Source organism: Pongo pygmaeus, chromosome 1 (genome assembly GCF_028885625.2).
Source record: "Pongo pygmaeus isolate AG05252 chromosome 1, NHGRI_mPonPyg2-v2.0_pri, whole genome shotgun sequence".
In the NCBI taxonomy this organism is placed as follows: Eukaryota; Metazoa; Chordata; class Mammalia; order Primates; family Hominidae; genus Pongo; species Pongo pygmaeus.
The window spans coordinates 149,560,855-149,583,357 of NC_072373.2; the positions used below are offsets into that span (position 1 = coordinate 149,560,855).

Consider the following 22,503-nt stretch of genomic DNA (forward strand, 5'->3'; position numbering starts at 1 on the left):
ATAGAATGCATGAAATCAATCTCAAATGCCATTTAAATTTTGCTTTTCCATTTATAAATGTACTTGGTGAGATGTATCTCATTAGAATTTTTTTAAACTGTTGTTACTGAATATGCTTTAAATATTATGCAACATATTGATATTTTGAACATGTATCTCAATATCTTTATATGTGAAATATCACCTCTGGTGAGATTATTATTCATCTAAACAGTTATCAATAACTAGTTGGATCTTTAGGAAAACATTTTTTTTGCTTACTCTTCTCTACTTTAATGCATATCAAGTTTATTAGAAGTCTTTAAACCACATACCTTAAATAAAATTATAGACTTATGATATATGATCCTTCCACCTAGACAAACCGACTAAATTTATGAACACAAACGGTATCCTTCCTCATTATTTTTGGAACACCCCTGGTAAATTTGTCTGATGACTTGTGGACATATAAGAAGAAAAAGTATTTGTCATTGGAAAGGTTAACGTTATTAACATTTTTTCAAGTAGCATTTTGTAAAAAGGTTGTTAGAGATGGGACTGCGTATATGTGTATATTTTATAATTTATGTATGTAAATTAATGACGTGCTGTGATTGCATTTAAAGATGATTTCACTGAAGCTCATCCTATGGAGAGGTAGCCTACATCAAAGTCTTAACTAAGAGTGACTAAACTAATGAAAATAAACACAATTACTTTCACTTTTTTTTAAATCAGCAAATGCCTCTACTTTCAGGCACAGAAAGGCCCCATGTAATCTATAAACTGTATTTATTTTATTAAATACCTATTCCTGTGTCAGGAGCACACACTCAGTTTCTTTTCTTTACACTCATCCAAAAATGTTTCAAAAATTCCATCCTGTGATTGATTGCTGCATAATTCCAACACTTGCTGTACCTGATATTCTACAGGATATCCCAGTTTCTTGAGTCACCTTATAAAAAGTGTGCTAAAGGAAATATATTCATTTTTGTTATTGTTTTGAAAAGAGGATCTTACTAAATTTCAACAGAAACAGCTTCTAAGAAAAAAATAAGAAATTATGCTGCAATGAAACTTATCACTTAACAATAATTACTAATTAAAAGATCATCAGCACTTTTTTTTAATGGTTCACTCAATTTTAGCACCCATATATTTGTTCGTTTGCTTCAAAAATAGTTAGGTGTCTACAGGTGCACGTTCTTGTGTTTGTTATTGGGGATATAGAGGAAAGAAGTCCCTGCTCTCTTAGAACTCAGTCTTTCAGGACACTGGATGTTAAAGAAATCATGACTCTGCAAAATATTTAGTTACAATTATGATTTGTGTTACAAACAGGAAATACAGAGTGCTGTAAAACATACAAAAGGGAAACTTACTAAATCTATAAGAGGGGCTCGGAAAGACTCCCATGAAGAAGTAACATTTAAACTAAGATTTGATGAATAGTAGTTATTCAGGCAAAAAGAACAAGGGGATGGGTGCTTCAGGGAGATGGAACATAAATAGAAGGCTTGGACTTTCTCCCTCCACATAGCAAAAATAAGCATAGCATCTTAAAAGTTCAACAATAACTACTACTATATGAATTGCTTTAACTTTAACCCAAGATTTTATAATAGCTGTACGTGCAACATGAAAGAAGCCATAATGGTATATAATTTATTCATCTTTGAAATAACTGGATTCAAAGAATACCTTCAAAGAAACATATTTCCCATGCAAACACATATTCAATTGTGGAACAATAAATATGTATTACACAGTGCTCCAAATTTAGAACTTCTTTGCAAGTTCCAAGATGTATGACTCATATATACATCTACTATGAAAAAAAAAAATTACACTCTGCTCCATGGAATGTCATTTAAGATAGAGTAGAATGAATGAATACTTGTAAGCAAGTTAGAAAGTACAGGTCCTAGTTGCAGTTTTACTGTGACCAGCCTAAGTTTTCATTTCTTTTTGCAGTGTAGGTAACATTATTTCCTTACAGGGGCATTATGAGAATAAATGTGTAATGTTTGTTTTGAATTTTGAAAATTGGTATAAACTATACAAATGGAATATTTTATCATTTTTTCCCCTGAAAATTCCATACCTATTTGGGTTTTTCTTATCTTTGATCTGATGTCTTCCCTTTATTGGAATGTTTACAACATGTACTCTTCTTTTTTTCCCCTAAAGGTCCAATTAAAATCCCATTACTTTTTTGAGAATTTTTTTCCACCATAGAAGTTATTTTCTCTTCCATCTCTAAACTCTCTTAGCACTTACAAATTATCTGGTGACTGGCATTTATTGACTTGTATGCTTATTTTAATGCGTGTTTCAAACGCATAGTATTTTGATGTTGAAAGGGAAATTAAAGTTTGGTCCAATAGATTTCAGAGGTCGGGCTTTCCTTTGAATCATTTCAACCCACTTGTCAAATAAATTTTGCTTGAATAGCTCCTCTGACAGATAGCTTGGTATCCTTTGATTAAGTATATTTTACTTCTTGACATCTCTAAGAGAAAGTTATTTGTTTTTAATTGAGACTAAATATGTCAAATTGCTTTCATACCTGGCAACTATTTCCTGATCCTTTCTACCATCGTCTTCCTTTTTCTGGGCAAAGCAAGCTTTCAGAGTTTCAGGTATTTTAGTTATACTTACTTTTCTTGCCTAAAAATATTCCAGGAGAATATCTATCTATCTATCTATCTATCTATCTATCTATCCATCCATCCGTCTGTGTGTGTATGTGTGTGTCTTATAGAGTATTTAGAACTGAATGTATTATTTAACTATAATAAAATGATTATCTTTTGTTTTAAATATTATAATTCTGGCATTTCAGCCTCAAACTTTATTACATTGTTGATGATCATATCAAGTTTATCTTACTTTATATTAAATCCACATGTCTTAGTCTCAGGTGATTCTGCTAAATCATATATACCCATCATAGATTACCGCAATATCTTTTTTAGATATAAGTTCCAGGATGCTAAATTATGTCCTGTTACTTCTGATGGTGGATAGTAGAGAGTAAGCCAGTAAACCATAAAATAAAAATGTATGTTTTCTTTTCTTAAATATACTTCAAGCTGCTTACAATGAGAAGCCATTTGCTTTTTACCTGAATTCCATTACATAATGAACTTCAAAGCAAATAGGTGCCCATTAAATACCTAAGATATGATGATGATGATGATGATGATGATGATGATGATGATGATAATGATAATGATGATTTGTTTATATGTATTTGTTGTTCATATGTATGTATGACTAAATTTGCATATCCATTGTGAAAATACATAGAATCATTGTCCAAATGATGACCTGCCCAAGAGTTTATTTACATATATGTGAAGATGCATTGACATACTCATAATATTGAGAAATAATAAGACATGCCCTTTCTGTAAATGGCAAGGAACACATACTTATTTGAGTCACTAGCAGGGACAAAATATTTTATCATATTGTGAAACACTTGATGTTTTGTGTTTCCAGCACAATAGTATATCTTAATCTTAACATAGTATAGTTAACTGAATATGTTTGACACATTTTCCTCTTTCTAATGTTGTGCTTACTTTTCTCATGACATGTAGCCACGAGACCTACCTTATTTATCTTGTGTTTCCATCAGTGCTTTATTTTTGACCTTTCGTTCTTCAAAAGCAGAAAAAAATCAAAGAGGTTACAAAAGGTAGTACTCCTTTATGCTATATAAACTTGAACCAATCTAGTGGATTTCTGCCCTACTAGTACATCACTTTCTCCTTTTATCTTGGTAGAGGATTCATTTAAATGTCATGATTAAACAAAAATGTTTTTGTATGCTGGCATATTCCCAAAGTTCTGTGTCATGTTCAGATCACAAAGATTAAGTCATATTTTAACAGATAATGCAATCTTCTGCACTTTAAGAAAAAAAATTTAAAAACACACCAACTGTTTCAGTCAGCAGTGTCACAGAGAACAAAATCTGTTCTACTTTAAAGACAAAGGGACTTATCACAGGCAATTAGTCACAAAGCCATACTGTAGAACTTGACCATAAAGGAAACTGCTGCCTCAGCCAACCATGATTAGGCAAGATGTGGAATCAGAAGGCTAACTATAGAATTGGGACATTTCAACTATATTTGCTAGTCCAGAACTGCACATCAATATTACACTCTCCAGCAGCAAAATGGACACTTTCTGTCCTGCCTCTCATTCCATGAAGCTCCAAATCGAAGTCTTACTTCCAAAACCATAATTATAAGGGAAACTATACATTGTATTAAAAAAATCTTGACCGGGCATGGTGGCTCACGCCTGTAATCCAGCACTTTGGGAGGCTGAGTGGGGTGGATCACTTGAGGTCAGGAATTCAAGACCAGCTTGGCCAATATGGTGAAACCCCATCTCTACTTAAAAATACAAAAGTTAGTGGCCAGGTGCAGTGGCTCTCGCCTATAATCCCAGCACTTTGAGAGGCCGAGGTGGGTGGATCACTTGAGGCCAGGGGTTCGAGACCAGCCTGGCAAACATGGTGAAACCCTGTCTCTATCAAAAAATACAAAAATTAGCCTGGCATCATGGTGCAGCCTGTAATACTAGCTACTCAGGAGCCTGAGGCAGGAGAAATGCTTGAACCCAGGAGGCGGAGGTTGCGGTGAGCTGAGATTGCACCATTGCACTCCAATGTGGGCAACAGAGCAAGACTTTATCTAAAAAAAAATAACAAAAATAAAAAAAATTAGCCAGGCTGAGACAGGAGAATAGCTTGAACCCTGGAGGAGGAGGTTGCAGTGAGCTGCAGTGAGCCGAGATTGCGCCACTGCACTCCAACCTGGGCAATAGAGCGAGACTCTGTTTCAAAAAAAATAAAAATAAAAAAATCTTTCCAGTCTTAACAGCAGAAGAAAACATACTAGAAGGGGATTGGTGTGCATATTAAGCAGGATGGTCTGTGTTATACATCACATCAAGCATTTATTTTCAAATTTTCATGTTGACTGATATTGAAAATAATCCTGTGTATTAAGAAATATCTATCATAATTCAATCCTAGATTATTAAAAATTACATGTTCACAGCTTCTAAAACTAACTTATTTCCGTTACCCTTCCTGTTTTTCTCTCTTATCGTGGGAGAGGAAGTGAGCCCTCTGAGGGGAGCAACATTCTAGACAGAAACAAAAACAAGGGAAAATAATTTTGTCCATATTTTTTTTATTAAAGAAAAAAGAAGAGGAAGAAGAAAAAGAAAAGAAAAGGAATAAAAAAATAGCACATGTAAGCCAAAGGCACTGGAGAAGAGTAAGTAGGAAATTAGAAGAAGGTGAAGTCAAAGAAGTTATGGAAGAATAGATTTAAAATAATCTTGTCATCAAACGGAATTTGTCTTTTACTCTGATAGGAAGCCCTTAGGGTTTTGAGCAAAGAAGAGATGAATTCACTTGACTTCTATGTTGAGAACAGACTGCAGGGAATACATCATGGGTATAATAAGGCAACTAGTTATCATACTAGTAATATGGGAAAACAATGATAGTGAAATGGATCAGGTTGCTATCAATGGAGGCAGGTTTTAGAGGTAGTGATGAGTGTTTAATGTACGTTTTTAGAGCATTTTACATAATTAGAATTAAAAGTAGTAGACATTGTAAATTGTTTTGAAAATTAGAAATAGATTTAACATGTAGGGCATTTGGTTAACACAATTTAGCATTCTTTACTGATCAGAAGATGCATTGTCAGTTCATGTGTAAGAAACAAAATTTCAAAATTTCAAAATTACAAATATATTGTTGGTCAGATATAGAGGAAATATAATTTCCAACTTTTGAAATGTCTTGGCTGAATTAAGCAATCTATACTGTTCTAAAGAACAAGATAAATCTTCAATGTCTCAAGTAAAATACTTTACTATTGGGAATACAGTCTGTATCAATATCAGGAATGTGTATATGGATTTCCAAAATTGTTGGTGATAGTAGAGAAAACTTTCCAAGGATTCTTCACTTCCAGATGACACTATACAACTGAGTGACCCCAGCCAATACAGCCTATTTTATTGATGGCTGACAACTAAGATTTTACATTTAAGTATCTTATTTTGCAAGTCACTTTCATAAAATGTTGAGAGTGATTTACAAAGCCTTTATGATTTGGAGGAGAAAAAATCAGTCAGAAAACAAAAATACATCTCCCTAAATAACAATGTTATTTAAATCTTCTACCATACAGAAACTACAGGTTTCTAAGGGGTATGAAATACATCTTGATCTACTAGTTACTGAAAGCATAAAACTAATTAAAAAATAGAAAAAATAAATATCCTTGCCACATGAACCATATTTTATTTACATTTGGCACTGTTAAAAATGGGATCAAGCACACAGAATTTCCAGTGTGTTAGATGCTAAGAAAGCCAGTTGTTGATAATCAGAAGTAATATGAGGTAGAAATTCTGTTAGTGAAGAAGACAGGTATAGCCTAGGATAATCCTGCTAATTAAAGCGTAACAGATTGCATGTCTTCTAGAAAAGAGGGATTCAAGATCAAATAACTTTGTGAGGAGCTGCTCAATAACTGGAGGTAACTGCAAGTCAGTGGTAGAAAGGAAGAACTGTAGAAGGAACCAATTAACCAGAGGCAGTTCAAGTTTGCAAGGACAAATCTGAAGGTTTCTCAAATAGTCATGGGTTAATCTTAGCAGGAAGAAATTAAAAAACTAATATGTATAATATGAGCTTTAACCAATTTATTGTGAGAAAAGAAGATAATTAAGAGAAAAGAGTTTTCTAACAAATGAGTAGGGGCATGCATAATAACTTGAAAATGATTAGGATAATTTATTTGTATACAGTTCACTTCTCTAAAAGAAAATTAGGAAGAGAAATATAGAATATTAAGGCATAATAAAGATCTTATTGAAATAATAACTGCATGATAGGTAGTAAAAGGAATGCAAGGGAGGTTTAGTTATTTAGATATATTAAGCAGCTGCTTTACAAATAAAATGTCAGAGGCTTAAAAGTGTTAACACAGTGTCAGTATCACCTCTACCCCTTACTAGGTGCTTGACTAAAGACTATGTCCTCAAACTTGCTGTGATCAGTTTTCTCCTTTATAAAGATTAAAATAGCATTTACCTCTTGGACTTGTGATACTCAATTTGTACAAAATGGTTAGAAAAGTCTGAGGCACTTAGGGAAGATTTGATAAATGTCAACTATCATCATCATTATTATTGTTATTTTAAATTATTACTTTATAATTAAGCAGAATCTATTACATTGATGATTGATTCTGCTTTCTACGTTATGTAGAATCTGAATTAATATAACAAATATTTGTTGTTTGCCTGCATTATTTGAGACTCTGTGTTAAGTGCCGGGGTAAAAACTGACCAAGATAGACACAGTCATTCTCTTTAGGCAGTCTGACTGGGGACATGTGCAATTAAGTGAGTTGAAGTGGAAAAAACAAATGCCTCAAGAGAGTCAAATGTGGATAAAAGTGCTTTAGAATCAGGTCTTTTCAAGCAGTAACTTCAGAGATCTGGCCTGGTATTTGTAAAGCTAAGGAAGCTTTCATTAAAAGGTAGAAGCCTTAGTTACTGCTCTTTTCTTAATCTAATTAAGTCTAAGGAAATATATTTTGAAAAAGTGGCTGTGAGATAACACATTATGATGGAAATTATGATAGGAAAAAGAAAGGGTCCTGTGTAAGAATCTAATGGAGCAAGTAAGTGTTCTGGGAAGAGGGAGCAGGGGTATGAATAATCACAGAAACGTAGTAAGAAAATTATATTCTCTTAATTAAATATTTTATAGGTCTATAATAGGAGTATTATATTAAAATACACCCTTTAAAACTTGTGATCTACTAAAGAAATGGAAAGATTGGTTAATAATATTGAAAGACTTAAGAACATAAACACTGAGATATGGTAACTGTTATTGAGGCTGCCTTTGACAAAAAGAGGGAAAAACATTTTTAAAACATAAAAATAATTGAGGGAATGAAAATTGTAGTTTGATATAAGAAATATCACGATAATGTTTTATCTCATGTTTTTTTCATAAACTCCAATCTTAACAGGATTACTATATGACATTACTGTAAAATATCTTTTCTCTTCCTTCCCCACTTTCACCACTCCATACAAGAAAGTGCCACATGTGGTCATAATCTGAATAAATGATAGAGGAAAGGAGAATCAACTCATAAAACTCAAAAAATAGAAGTCTTAGAAATAAGCATAATGTAAATTGAAACTAGATGTCCCATTTTAAAGACAACACCTTACCTTGACAAATGCTGTCAGGAAACACCACATTCATTTCAGAGCAGAACATTTTTTCTCTATTCCTTCCCTTCCATCCTACCTCATGAGGAGAATATTATACCAGTAAATCTCAAAATCATCTGGAATATAATTTCAATACATGAAAAAAATCTGTAATTTGTCAATAGTCTATTTAAAACTAACACTCAGAAAAAATGGCAGCACACTAAACATTATATGTCAAGTTAGGAGTACTTAAGACATCATTGTTGAAGTCCTTTCTGTTAACCTTTAACCTCCTGGTGTTTAGATAATAACTTATTCATTAAACTGCTAACTCCCTTTCCAGCAGGATTTGCCTATGAATTTTTAACTGGGGCCGAACCTCCAGATGTCTTCCTCCTCCAACTAAATTCTTACTATTTCTTTTCCATGCTGCTCACTTCTTGCTTCCCATAATCACTTAGTATCTAAGAGAGCCCAGTCTGTATGGCTCCCCAACTAAATATATCATTCTGAAATTATTCTCTCCACATAAGTTCAGTACACATTAGGGCTATAAAAATATTTCAAGTTCTGTATAGGATGTATTCTAGGCTCATATTTACTTATTTTTTTCTCCATGCTGATTACTCTGATTTTCACATTATTGAAGTAGAGTAAAATGGTCTCTTAACACCCATCTGTAACTCTATTTTCTTTTATGTTCAGATTCCCTAAATAGCCTCACAAGATGATCATTCCTTTCCATAACCTCTAAGAGAAGATCTAAGAAGGAGCTATGAAATCAAAGACCAGAGATCTGACTCTTCTGTGAGTCACTCTGCCCTCTACAGCGACTGTTCATTACTTAATTTTACAGCCTAGTGTTGGGGTCTGCCTTCAACTGTTCTGTGTCGTGTCCAACACACTTTGTCATTTTCTTTCTAATCTTTGTGATTATTATTATTGTTATTGTTAGCTTCCTATGTAAAACTAGTTCTCAGCTTGATGATATAAAAACTATTTTAGCCATAACTTTTATCTCTTGTATTTATATAAAAGGAAAAAGAGTATTTTAAACACTTCTGACAACTAATAAAGCCAGGGGTGTGTGTGTGCGTGTGTGTGTGTGTGGAGAGAGAGAGAGAGAGTGAGAGTGAGAGTTTAATCTAGGTGTTAACCCTGGGGTCTTGGAAAAGTTCCCATTTGAGTAATTGAATTTTTATTAACTCACTTCCTCTTGCAGGTATTTTTCATTTAATGCAGCACAGTGTTCTGTATTATTTCTGGATGCTAAGTTGTTGCTACATTTCTCCCTGTGGTGACTACATTTCGTCAATGAATAAAGCCGTAACTGATACATGAAATCATTTTATTTTGATATATGTGCTTTGGAATCCTCCCCTATTTTAAAACAGATACTGGAAAAGAAAAGAGAGATGATAGCAATATAGATAGAGGAAATTGAGATATCTGGGGGATTCCTATTATTGAAAAAATAGTCTTATTTCGTTTTGGTATTATTCCCTAAATTCTGTAGACTTTTGTTTCAGAAAATAAAGAAAATGAATGGATTCACTCATTTATAGGTGATCCATTTAGAGAGTCCTTGGGAAACAATAGCGTAGACTTAGAAAAAAAAGTAATAGGAGATAGATCTGGCAATTTTTTTTATTCTCGTCCTCTGAATAATGGCTGGTGACAACACAGATGTTAAACACAAAATATTACAGGGATTAATTCATAGCGCTCTAGTTTTCATCCAAGGTCATGTGCAGTGCAAACAATAAGTTCCAGCCAGGCAATCTGTAGTGGCAATTAAGGACCACCTAGGGTGGGGGTGAAGCTGAAGGTGGCTCTGACCCTAGGAGGTCTACAGTCACTTCAGTGTACCTCCTTGGAATGCCTTCTTGTTCGTATAAATTAAACAAAAGTGAATTTTCTCCCCTTTAGGGAACAAACAATCCATGCCTCAGCTCCTGCAGCCTAAGCATTTCCTCCTTTAGAATTGCAACTGAATCTCCTCTAAACAGCAATTAGCATTTTAATAGTATTAATAACATTCACGATTTTAACAATCTGAAGCTTTCTGCTTTTTATTGATGTCTTTTGTCGCAATTTTGTCTAATAGTGTGCCCAGGGTAGCAAAATATAACCAATTAAAACATTTGCCAAACAGCAAGGAATCTGGAAAGTTTCAATGCTGCTCGATTAAAAATGAAAATGGTTGTATGAAAATAACATTTCCAGCCAACAAGACCAGGGGACATACTGGCAGTCCTTTATGTTACGATTCTGCTTCAGAACTAAGGTGAATCAATCAGTGTTACCTTACTAATATCAGATTAGAAAAACCAAAGCTGGCAGTCTCACATAGAGTTCCTGGAAGCCTCAACTCCATATAGTTTACAGAAAGCATAAGTATACAGAAAACTGAGTAGTTTTAGTTTAGTATAAGATTGCACTATTTGTATGGAATCTTAATTAGATTCCTTGGTTATATATTCTCAAAACACCTTGTGTTTTTCTTTCAATTAACACAGCATATCTACTTATACAGTAAAATATTAACATTAAATACTGCGTGCTAGGCAATGAGTCAGCCATTTACCATGAATCATTTAATCTTCACAATAACTCGAATACTGGGATCTATTATTAACTTTTTCTTATAGACACTAAAGCTTAAAGATGTGATTTGTCCAAGGTTAAAGAGGTAGTCAATGATAGAGCAAAAATACAAACCCTGGTCCCCCTGACGTCAGAGTCTATAACCTAGCGTGTACTTTGGATGTGTAGGGAGGAGGGGTGTTGGTTTTATTTTGTTTTGTTACAATGTCTGCCTCAGTGACAAGGCTCTAAAATTGAAGAGAGAAAGAATTGTTCTTATTTGCTTCACTGCCTTCTGTCTCTAAATTAGGATGGTGCTCGGTGCATCGTAAGAGATTGCTAGATCTTTCCTAAATGAATGAAAAGTATGCATAGATTTGCCTCGTCTAACTAGATTACCATTGGGCTTTGTTTTCTTGCTTGGCGTCATTTATATCTTCTATGTTCCTGATTCCTAAAGGAAGTGTACAGAAGTTTGAGCGTTTATTAGTGCTTTATCTTCTTGGTGATGTTCATTTGCTTCTAAAGGTGTATGTTTATATACATGAATAATGTTATATCCTCTATTCGTTCCAAAAAAGTATTTAGGGTATATGGTTCTAAGAATTTATTCTGCCATTCGTGAAAGTTCTTGCTTTCCACAATTAATCATCAATTTCTCTATTTCCTAAGTTTCTTGTAGCTCCTATTCCTTCCAAATAAATACTTGTGCTTGTGTATACACTAGCCTGAGAGAAAAAGGTCACCATAAGAAATGGCTTTTGGAGCATTTAAGTGTTGCTCTTACCCAAATCTGACCCAATTCAGCTCAGGATATTACTATATAAAGCCTATTAAAAATAGTGATAGTTTATATCAAATATAGGAAACTATAGAGAGAGTCTTTTGACATGGTGAGATAGCAAGATGAATAGTAGAATTGGAATAATTTGTCCAAAAAAAGGGAAAAAGTAAAAAGAAATTTAGGGAATAGAGAAATGGCTGATTACTTGTGGGAAGCAAGAACTTTCACGAGTGACAGAATAAATTCTTAGGATCATATACCCTTTGATAGTCATGCTTCTCAAATTTAAGGATCAGAATCACCTTGAGGGCTTGTTAAAATACAAGTTCCAGGGCCCATATAGTAAAGATTCTGATTAAGTCTGGGGTGAGACTTGATTATTTGTATTTCTAACAAGGTCTCTCATGAGGCTGCAAGATTATACTTTAAGTAACACTGAACTATACAGAACTACACTGGAAATATATAAACTATATTAGAGCAGTGGAAGGTTCAGAAATCAGACATTGAGAAGAGTCATAGTAATGCTTCTGATTCTCTGCTATCTGATGCCTCAGCCTCAGTAGACCAGTCATCTAGTCCTAGAGGATGCCATCAAGCAGTGTGATGCTCTTCAATGTACCTCTTACAGGAAATATAGAAAACTACAAAAAAAAAAAGAACAGCTAGCGATTCTGCATCCAACTCTTGTATTCTTTCCACAATTCTGGATTTGAACACAATATCTAATTCATGGCCTTGTTTTTAAACATATTAAGCATGAAACAAATATATTTTTATTATTTTTTAGCAGATGGCTATTTAATATTTTTATTCAGTTTCCTATTCATAGTGGTTGCTGTTGCCAAACCTTTGACTCAGCCAACTATGCTCCTTTCTTTGATTTATTAGGCTTTAAAAAAAACTTTGTCTTTGTAAATTATATGATTAGGAACTCCAGGAAGAAATGACAGTCCAACCTATGGCTAAGTATATGCTCTGTACTTGACTAGTGAAAAGTTAGTCCTCATTAGACTATAACTCCCAGCCCAAAGGTCCACATTAAAACAAAGCAACTGAGAGTGATATCACTTATGCTGATCCAATCTGTGTAGAGGAAAAGAAGTGGGCCTGACTTCCATAATTTCCTTGGTATAACCACAACACAGCATTTACTTCTTGGCATTGACTCTACTGAGTTATTGAATCTTTCACTTGACAGGAAGCTCTTTGATGGGAGGAAAAAACCTCATCAAACAAAACCACAGTTTCTTTATCACTGTGTCCCTAGTGCATAGCACAGAATTTAACTCATTGTGGATGCTAAATTTCTATATACTAAATTAAAACCAATTCCCTCCTTGAATGACAATTTGTATTCTAATAATATTTTAACATGGGATTTGAGTACCTTCCAATTCCAAGTGAAATTGTGGTAGAGAAAAAATAATGAATTTCCACTTTAAAAAGTTCAAAATTTTCCATGTTTTGTGTGAAAACTTTAAAGGCATTTAAAATTTTCTATTTATAATAATTATCATGAATACAAAACTCCAAAATAATTTTGTTGCTATTCAGCTTTTAAAACAAGCTTCCCTTATTCTTTTTTGATCCATTAAGATCTGAATGAACTCAACACCTAACTTTTGTTGTTACTATATGAAGTACTAGGCATTCTGAAGTTTTACATACTTTACATCTAGCTTTTGCTAGCTAGGGAGCTCATTAACAGTTACTTCTTGTTGGCGAATAAACTGCCCCATGAGAGTAAAAGAACTGCTTAATTCATAAGTTCACATTCTTCTAAGAGGTCACTTAACCTTCTAAGTCAATTATAGGACATTAACCATGCTCTGCCTCCAACAATTATTTTTCTAGGTTATGTAGATGTAGCTGTTTAAGGCCTGACCAGATATATTCAGGCTCTATCACTCAGGTCTGTCTGCAAAGGCAGGGTTAAATCACTTTCTAATGAGATTCAAGATATCAAGGGAAACACTTCACAGTTATTTTGACTGCTGTAATATCAATATTCAACATGATGTATGGAAATAATGAAAAAAAGTAATAAAATTATTCTTTTTTATTAAGCTAATGCAGTGATTGATTGTGATAAGTGCAAGAATACTCCAGGCATCTGAAGTATTCTTTTATAAGAACAGAAAACATTAATAGCAGATAGGTAAGTTTCCTCTTTCTTTACAGTATATCTCAGTCCTTTCAAGAGTGAAATGGAAAGAAAGGTGCCGATCTTGGCATAGAGTTGTTGCATATTAATAGGAGCAGTCATAAAATGACTAACAATAAATGTGGTAAGTATCACAGAAATACAGACATAGGCATGGTCCAAACACATTAACACCTGCATTCTAAATTAATCCTTTTTCTTTCCAGAGGATTATAAATATGAGCCATTTCAAGTGTAGACTTCTGAACGATATAAAGTAAGCTTCAGCAATGTCAGTCTCTCTTAGAAAATAGACGAGTGGGAACCTTGATTACATTTATCCGGCAATGTAAGGAGATGAAAGTAACCAATACCTTAAGCCACCTAGGGTTGCATATTTTGACTAGCATAACTCTAAAACTTGAAGAAATGCTTGGAATTAATATTTTAAAAAGTTCTTATGCATCAAGAAATGTGATTCATCTACTAAAGTTTAATCTGTAATTGAAATATTATTCTTCAAATAAAAACCAAATAGATTTAGGGCATGGTTACTATTTTTTAATATTATTGTTAGAACTTTGAATAATGTTTCAGTAAAGCCACTTAAACATTACAAAAGCACACCACACCTGATACTGTGTTGTCAGCCCCATGTTCTATAACTAGTTGGTGTTTTACCTGATACCTTGTTAGCTTTCAGAATTGCTATTCAATTCTTTGCTTTGAATTTACAACATTCACAGAGCACTGCTGAGGGATTTGGAGAGTACTTAAGAAATATGAATTATAAATTGATACCCCCGTATCAAATTTTGCCATTTTTACTTGAAACTACAATTCTAAATTGCTTATTTAAATAGTTTTAGCTAATGTTCCAAACAAATAATGCCTTCAAGGGAATGGAGAATGAGAATCTTGCTACTTTAAAAATGTACCCTAGAGGTAGAGACTCCACATATGGTTGTAGTAACCAAGTCGAAGAACCTGGCCCAAGTGGCAAATCTATTACTTTGCAAAGGAAGAAGATAGTATTTCACTTCACACTGGCGATGGCTATGAAAATCTGCACATTGTGCTGTCTTTATGGAGTGCACGAATGTAAGGTCAGTCAGGAGATAAGGCAATAATTTGGGGTTATTTCTCTCTGGAAAATATATACCTTTCTGTTGTTGCTTTCTATGATTTTTTATATTAAAACTTTATTTTGGGCCGGGCGCAGTGGCTCGTGCCTGTAATCCCAGCACTTTGGGAGGCCAAGGCGGGCGGATCACCTGAGGTCGGGAGTTCGAGACCAGCCTGACCAACATGAAGAAACCCCGTCTCTACTAAAAACACAAAATTAGCCAGGCGTGATGGCACATGCCTGTAATCCCAGCTACTAGGGAGTCTGAGGCAGGAGAATTGCTTGAACCCGGGAGGTGCAGGTTGCGGTGAGCTGAGATCGCGCCATTGCACTCCAGCCTGGGCAACAAGAGCGAAACTCTGTCTCAAAAAAAAAAAAAACAACTTTATTTTGGACTTTTGATTTTGACAGAGAATTGAGAGATCCATGTTTCCTTTACGTGTTTTCTCACCTACAATTCCCAGTTTCTTGCATAAAGAGCAACCTGCATCACTATGATATTCTTCTAATATTCTCCTGGTAAAGCATCTGCACCATGTGGTGAAAAGTCTGATATCTGTTCCAATTGGTTGGTGTCAGTGCTGTAAGTTTTTAAATATTTTGAAAATCATCCTTGTAATATGACCATGGTAATAGCTAGGCAGAACAGGGAGGCCACAGTACTGCTCTTACTTAGTAGTGCTAGCTTATAAAATAATGAAATAAAATTGTATAAAGTTAAAATACCCTTAGGGCTCTATGCATTGCGTAGCTCTAGAATTGACAGGAAACAGCATGATGGTTACCAGTCTAGTAAGCCCTACACTTTCTCTTTCTCATACATTCATCTGCATCATATATACATGATTAGTAACATGTCTCCAGTGCAAACCAATTGGCAAGAAACCTAAGGAATAAGAACATGGAGAACAAAAATGTCTTCTAATGTATCTTCTTGGTCAAGACCATTGCACTGTTGATAATGCAGCTATCTTGTTGATAAATCCTTTACATAATTACATCACTAATTTCCCTTTTTTGTCGTCAATAATGAGTCTAGCAGGATTCACATGAGTCAGTTGCCTCATTTCAATTTACTGAATACTTGAATGTGTTAGAGTCATACATTTGAAATGAGCTTTATCAAAGACCAAGATTTAGATAATAAAGTAGTTAGATTATATTTGTCCAAAAGTTCTTCTATTACAGCCTCTTTAAATTTCAACAAATGTAGATGCTATGAAATATTTAGCTTTCTGTAAAATATTTGTATCAGCTTATGCTCATTATGAATGTTTTCATTTCAGTGGGTAAATGAAACTTTTTTGTAAGGCACAACAGTGTTCAAATATCAATATATTAAGCAATGTGTTATGTAAATTCATGAGTAAAACATTTTCCTTTCATTATTATAAATATATTTATTTAATGCAATGGTATTAATATTGTGTTTATCTTTTTAAAGAAAATGGTAATAAACTGTTGTCAGAGGCATATCAAACAAGTTTCTGCTGGGCCCAGGTAAATACAACTTAGGCATTATCGATTGAGAATGAAGACATTGTTTTCCTTTACTGATTCTTTAAAAGAATTCTACCCATCATTCTGCTACTCAATGTTTTAGTTTCTTTGTTGATCTAGTGGGAATTAAAAAAAATACCGTACACATAGTGATAAAAAGTAAATTATTTATTGTTTAAAAAAGTTTTGAATTTTTATGAACCTTTTAGGTATTAGGACTTATTACTTAAATGATATTCACTAAATAAATGAAAATGATAAATGTTGAGTCACAAGGGACTCAATTCTAAACTATTTTTCCAACATGAAAGAATGTTTCTCTATTATTTCCATAAAAGCATTTTTTAAATAATGATCTTTTTTATTTATCCTTGTTTCATTTAAGCTTTGAAATAAAGGAATCTATTAAAAAATCCTTCAATCCTTCAGTTGGAGTTAAATTATTTCTCAAGTGAGAAAAAATGATGATAGTATTCACATATAGACACAATCATTATCAGGCAATCTTGGTACTTATTTTGCCAATATAACTGCTAAAAGCCAAAGTTCCTTAAATCTAAATGAGCCTTTCCAACCCATGCTCTCTGGTGATTAAAGCACAGAATTTTTAGAAGCAGGCAGATCACAGAAAGAAATATCAAAAGCTAAGGTTGATGTCCAATCAATGCCCAGGTTTAGCTGATTCTTGTTATATTTGGTTTCAGCATTGATCTAATCTAGAAAATGCTGGGCTCACTGTGAACTCCAAACAGTGTACTTTTTACAGTGTAATGGTATATTTCATAATAAAACATAATGTTTGAAACTGCAAAATAAAATACCATCAAAATGTATATAAACAAAAAGGTATCTTCCTATAAAAATTACTGTTTTGTTTTTCTGTTATCTATCTACAGTACACATCACTAAGGAGTCTAGCAATCAGCGCCTTAAAAAAAGTTATCTTTCTAGTCCTCCTCAGGACCCAAATCTGTATTTCATTATTTCTATCACATTTTAGATACCCAATATATTTTGTACCTTTTAGCAGCAAAGCTTTATAAATGAGGAGACATGTTGATTTGACATAGATTTCATTGTCAACTATGTTTTTATGAGGGACAATATTTTAGCTAGTCCCTCTCTCTCCTCTATAAACAGATATTTATACTGATTGGATTTTGGTCTTTGGTATTAATAACAACAAGGTTATCACAGTTAGCTCCTAACTCATTAACAGATAAAAAATCTACTATTTGATGGTCAGAGTACTAAGATCACAGATGGATTATCTATGTTGTTATTTATTTCTAAAGAAAAATAAAATAATCTGGTAGGCCTTCTGCTTCCTAATTGAGGTGAAGCTTTTTTGGAAACCTATTTGTTTTTGTTTTGAACATCTGAATTACTTGAATGTAATGTATTTTATAACTACCGAAAGCAAGATGATCGATAAATATGTACAGGGGTTGTGAAATCAGAGTTTGTAGCTTTGGTAACAATACTTGTGAAAACAACAATATGAAGTGTAACCTATTCAGTAAAGAACTTTTCTCTCCTTCCCCTCCAATTCAATAGCCTAAGGATTGATTTTGAATGTAAAGATAATGTTTTCACTAAGTCCATTAGTTACTAACTAACTTTTACATGCTATAGCAAATTTAATAAACCCTATATTAATACAGTTTATATTTTCTTAAAATCATTATTTGTACAAGTGAATTTTACATCCTGGACAGTTAGAACTAAACTTTATCATAATTAGTCTTGCTTTCATAAACTAGTGTGAATATTCTTTTTGGGCGAGTGCATGAAGATAGACGATATACAAATAAATAGATTTATAAGTCTGGTGATCTATGTATCTATACATATCTCTATTCCAGTTATATTTAATAAAATCAGTTCTATCTACAAAGGTCAGAATATACTGCATTCTACCACTGTGGCCGAAAAGTTTCTCAATTTTAAAGATAATTCCATCTCTACTAAACAGTTGCATTTACTGCAAAACAAACAGTACTCTGATTCAGGGGTAATAATGAGTATTAAACGAAGCTCAGTTTTATTTTGGTGCAGTTTACATGACTCAAGCCTCTTGTAGTTACACTTTCCAGGTGAAAACTTCTCAGGTGTAGTAAATTCATCAAAGTTCACAGAAAAGCAACCTATTAATTACTTAAATGCTATTGCAACATCTTCAGAAAGGTAACAGAAAAATCATTCTGTATTAAAGCAAAGCATGAATACAGCCCTCAGTCTAGTAAGTCTGCAGTTTAGAAGCCTGGGAGCCCTGGGAACCCTGGGAAGATTAACGATATCTCTGGATGCCAGATCATATTCCTGGTAGTTGTCTTGCTTCTGTGTAGTATGGTTTTGACAAATGAAATTTCATATTCCCATCAAACAAGAGGTCCTTTCAAGGATTATAATGATTAGTGCAATTTGTAGAAAAGGAAAATCGTATTCACAAAGAGAATGGTAATGAACCAAAATCAGAGAATGTGATAGTTGGAGAGTAGATTATGAAACTTAAATAGTTGTTGATTCAGGTAAATGGTAAAAGAGTAATTGAGAAAGGAAAATAGAGCAGCCTTGTACAAAGTGTTTGTACATAACCTTTTAGAGGAACAATGAATGTGTGATTTAGTGAAAAGGCAGATTTGGTGACAAACTCAACTTCGATCATGAAATTAAAGCCCTGAATTCAACAAACTAGAACATTTCAAAATGTTTTATACTATTGGTCAGGTATTCAGGAATGTGTAAAGAAGTGACAATGATAGTCTTCATTGATTATTAATATAAAAACAAACTAAAATGTGGAAAAATAAATTAGTTGAAAATTAATAAAAATATTACTTAATTTTTTGCCACTGAATGGGTAATAACTATTAATTTGTTGGTGTCTCTCTCTCTCTCTATCTCCCAACTACTTTTCATGCAGGCAAAATAAATAAAACACTCTCAATTATAAAGGTAATTGACTAGATGAATTGTTGATTATTTTCTATCACCATTTCATATACTCATTTTCCAAAGGCATATATGAAAACGGAGAGGACTACCTATTTTTGCTTTATCACTGGTCAACATTTACTTTCTTCATTTCAGACTGACAACAAGATACAAAAAAATGAAGGTCATGTTTTTCCAAAGCACAACACTGATCTACTCCTTAGACCAACATTGTTGCTGCCCATTTATGACGTATTATTGCCCTGAGCTATGTACGGCTGTCTTCCAGTGCCATATTTCTTGAAAATTTGACATAGAAATCTATGACACAATCTGTCAGCTTGGTGTGGAAAAATTCAGGTTCTCTCATTAATATTAAACTTCTTGGGGAAAATATGTTGCTGAAACAAGCATTTCTTTTAAGGATGAAGGAATTTATATTTTACTATTGACATGACAATTGAAATCATATTCAACAAAATGAATGATGAAGAAATTATACCCATGTATTCTGAAAGAAGGGACAAAGATGGATCAGAAGAAGGAAAAGTGTGTATCACAAAATATGCAAGCACTCAGACATCCTTACCAAAGTAATGAAATAACGAAAAGGAAAATTATTGTGACCATCTATTATTATTTCCAATAAGTATCAAAGGGATTGTGATAAAGAAAAAATATTGTCAGTCATCGCAACAGAATATAGCTGAATTGCTACATCTTTTTATGGCAATGCAGCCAAGTATAATTTGGATGTAAATCATGTGTCTTATCCCCCACTTTATAACGGACTTACTTTCATTAATTATACTGTACACAAAATTTGGAACAGGAAGTGACAAAAAGTCAGATACTTGTCTCTGGCTTCCCCTCTAAGGACTCCTTATATAGAACTCCTGGTGACTTCAGAGGACACAAAAAACTGTGCACAGTGCAAGATCTGCTCTTGGGAGCTAAAGAGAAATGACACTACCATTTCTACCTTTTTTTTTTTTTTCATGTGGCATAAAAACTAGAGGCAATTTTAATTTTTCTCTATATCTCAACTGAAATAAATTCCTTTGATGTGAAACATTGGTGTAGGTTTTTTTATTCCCCCATTTTAATGTGCCAGTTTTTTCTTCCTTTTTCCCTTTGGATATATTCTGTCCATTTGAATTAAGAGATTTTTATTTTGGAGAGAAATTTGGGAGCCAAAGAAAATAAAACCTTAGTCTTGTTAGAAAACTGACTAAAGGAATTGGACCCTATATGTTAATGTGTAATTGTTGCCATAATAATGACATTATATGCATGTCAAGGTAAACTTATCTTCCAAATTCATTTAATAATAACACATATTTAAATAATGTTTTAAAGTTAGCAGGCATATTAACACACATTGCTTCTTATGATCCTGATAACAGTGTGTCATTTTATTGTCACTTCAAATATAAGCAAATTGAATGTCAGACATACATTAACTTTCTTGATGTCATGCATCTAGCAGAAAGCAAAGCTGTATGTCTTAAACACAACATTTCTAACTTAATTTTGGGGTTCTTTCTACTATATCACATAACCTCAATTGATTATTTATTTATTTATTTATTTATTTATTTATTTATTTATTTATTTTCCAAGATGGAGTCTCCCTCTGTTGCCCAGGCTGGAGTGCAGTAGTGCCATCTTGGCTTATTGCAACCTCTGCCTCCCAGGTTCAAGCCATTCTCCTGCCTCAGCCTCCTGAGTAGCTGCGATTACAGGTGCATGCCACCAGGCCCAGCTAATTTTTGTATTTTTAGTAGAGACAGGGTTTCACTATGTTGGCCAGGCTGGTCTCAAACTCCTGACCTTGTGATCCACCCACCTCGGCCTCCCAAAGTGCTGGGATTACAGGCATGAGCCACCATGGCCGGCCAATTTTTTAATATATATTACATTTTATTTGTTATTTTCATGGGTACATAATAGGTTTATATATTTATGGGGGATATAAGATGCTTTGATACAGGCAGGCAATGTTAATAATCACATCATGAAAAATGGGCTATCCATCTCCTCAGGCATTTATCTTTTGTGTTACAAATAATGCGATTATACTCTTTTAGTTATTTTTAAAGAGTACAGTTAAATTATTATCAACCGTAATCACCCAGTTGTGCTGCTACATACTAGACCTTATTCATTCTTCTGAAGATTTTTTTTTTACCCATTAACCATGCGCACCATCCCCTATACCCTCCCACTACCCTTCTCAGCCTCTGGTAACCATCTTCCTACTCTCTATCTTCATGGATTAAATTGTTTTGATTTATAGATCCCACAAATAAGTGAGAACATACAATGTTTGTCTTTCTGGGCCTGGCTTATTTCACCTAACATAATGACCTTCAGTTCCATCCATGTTGTTGCAAATGACAAAATCTTATTCTCTTTTTATGGCTAAATAGCATTCCATTGTGTATATGTACCACATTTTCTTTATCTATATCTATTAATCTATTGATGGACACTTAGGTTGCTCCAAATCTTGGCTATTGTGAACAGAGCTGCAACAAACATGGGAGTGCAGCTATCTCTTCATTACACTGATTTCCATTCTTCTGGGTATATACCCAGCAGTGAGATTACTTCATCATATGGTAACTCTATTTTCAGTTTTTTTAGGCACCTCCAAACTGTTCTCCATGGGGGCTATACTAATTTACATTCCCACAAAGAGTGTACGAGGGTTCCCTTTTCTCCACATCCTCACCAGCATTTGTAATTGCCTGTGTTCTGGATACAAGCAATTTTAACTGCAGTGAGATGATATCTCATTGCAGTTTTGATTTACATTTCTCTGGTAATCAATGACGTTGAACATCTTTTCATATGTCTGCCATTTGTATGTCTTCTTTCAAGAAATATCGATTCAAATGTTTTGCTCATTTTGTAATCAGATTATTGGATTTTTTCCTATAAAGTTGTTTGAGCTCCTTATATATTCTGGTTATTAATCCCTTGTCAGATGGTTAGTTTGCAGATATTTTCTTCCACCCTGTGAGTTGTCTCTTTACTTGGCTGATTGTTTCCTTTTCTATGCAGAAGCTATTTAACTTGACGTAATCTCGTTTGTCCATTTTTGCTTTTGTTGCCTGTGCTTGTGGGGTATTACTCAAGAAATTT

At 33.6% G+C, this 22,503-nt stretch overlaps 1 long non-coding RNA gene across 1 annotated transcript in view; it reads right to left on the bottom strand.

The window, feature by feature from the left end:
• Window positions 1-8,488, bottom strand: part of LOC129045039 (uncharacterized) — a 106,225-nt gene extending 97,737 nt beyond the window's left edge. Inside the window, exon 1 of the long non-coding RNA XR_008504879.2 lies at window positions 8,290-8,488. This is a non-coding gene — a long non-coding RNA (uncharacterized LOC129045039). The remainder of the gene's footprint in view (window positions 1-8,289) is intronic.
• Between the last annotated feature and the right edge of the window lie 14,015 nt (window positions 8,489-22,503).